The sequence below is a fragment of the Arachis stenosperma genome, chromosome 1 (genome assembly GCF_014773155.1).
Source record: "Arachis stenosperma cultivar V10309 chromosome 1, arast.V10309.gnm1.PFL2, whole genome shotgun sequence".
NCBI classification, from domain to species: Eukaryota; Viridiplantae; Streptophyta; class Magnoliopsida; order Fabales; family Fabaceae; genus Arachis; species Arachis stenosperma.
In genome coordinates, this window is record NC_080377.1 from 35092342 (window position 1) to 35093835 (window position 1494).

Genomic DNA, 1494 nt, shown 5'->3' on the forward strand with positions numbered 1-1494 from the left:
CTGGGTGACTTTACTGCACCTACTCCCGACTTCTATGGGAGAAGCATCTCTATCCCTGCCATTGGAGCAAACAACTTTGAGCTTAAGCCTCAATTAGTTTCTCTAATGCAACAGAATTGCAAGTTCCATGGACTTCCATTGGAAGATCCTCATCAGTTCTTAGCTGAATTCTTGCAAATCTGTGACACTGTCAAGACTAATGGGGTTGACCCTGAAGTCTACAGACTTATGCTATTCCCTTTTGCTGTAAGAGACAGAGCTAGGATATGGTTGGACTCACAACCTAAAGAAAGCCTGGACTCATGGGAAAAGCTAGTCAATGCCTTCTTGGCAAAGTTCTTTCTACCTCAAAAATTGAGTAAGCTTAGAGTGGAAGTCCAAACCTTCAGACAGAAGGATGGAGAATCCCTCTATGAAGCTTGGGAAAGATACAAACAATTGATCAGAAAATGTCCTTCTGACATGCTTTCTGAATGGAGCATCATAGGTATTTTCTATGATGGTCTCTCTGAACTATCCAAGATGTCTTTGGATAGCTCTGCTGGAGGATCTCTTCATCTGAAGAAAACGCCTACAGAAGCTCAAGAGCTAATTGAAATGGTTGCAAATAACCAATTCATGTACACTTCTGAAAGGAATCCTGTGAACAATGGGACAAGTCAGAAGAAAAGAGTTCTCGAGATTGATACTCTGAATGCCATTCTGGCTCAGAACAAAATATTGACTCAACAAGTCAATCTGATTTCTCAAAGTCTGTCTGGAATGCAAAATGTACCAAGCAGTACTAAGGATGCTTCATCTGAAGAAGAAGCCTATGATCCTGAGAACCCTTCAATGGAAGAAGTGAATTACCTAGGAGAACCCTATGGAAACACCTATAATTCTTCATGGAGAAATCACCCAAATTTCTTATGGAAGAATCAAGAGAGACCTCAACAAGGTTTCAACAACAATAATGGTGGAAGAAACAGGTTTAGCAATGGCAAGCCTTTTCCATCATCTTCTCAGCAACAGACAGAGAATTCTAAGCAGAACCCCTCTGACTTAGCAACCATGGTCTCTGATCTGATCAAGACCACTCAAAGTTTCATGACTGAAACAAGGTCCTCCATTAGGAATTTGGAGGCACAAGTGGGACAGCTGAGCAAGAAAGTTACTGAACTCCCTCCAAGTACTCTTCCAAGCAATACAGAAGAAAATCCAAAAGGAGAGTGCAAGGCCATCAACATGGCCGAATTTGGAGAGGAAGGAGAGGAAGTGAACGCCACTGAGGAAGACCTCAATGGGCGTGCACTGACCTCCACTGAGTTCCCAAATGAGGAACCATGGGAATCTGAGGCTCAAAATGAGACCATAGAGATTCCATTGGACTTACTTCTGCCCTTCATGAGCTCTGATGAGTATTCTTCCTCTGAAGAGGATGAGTATGTCACTGAAGAGCAAGTTGCTAAATACCTTGGAGCAATCATGAAGCTAAATGACAAGTTATTCGGA

The 1494-nt window shown here is 42.4% G+C and overlaps 1 non-coding gene across 1 annotated transcript; it reads right to left on the minus strand.

Moving 5' to 3' along the window:
- Nucleotides 1-360: 360 nt before the first annotated feature.
- Nucleotides 361-468, minus strand: LOC130955880 (small nucleolar RNA R71). Its single transcript, XR_009076934.1, has one exon. It is a non-coding gene; the product is annotated as a small nucleolar RNA R71 (small nucleolar RNA).
- Nucleotides 469-1494: the final 1026 nt, after the last annotated feature.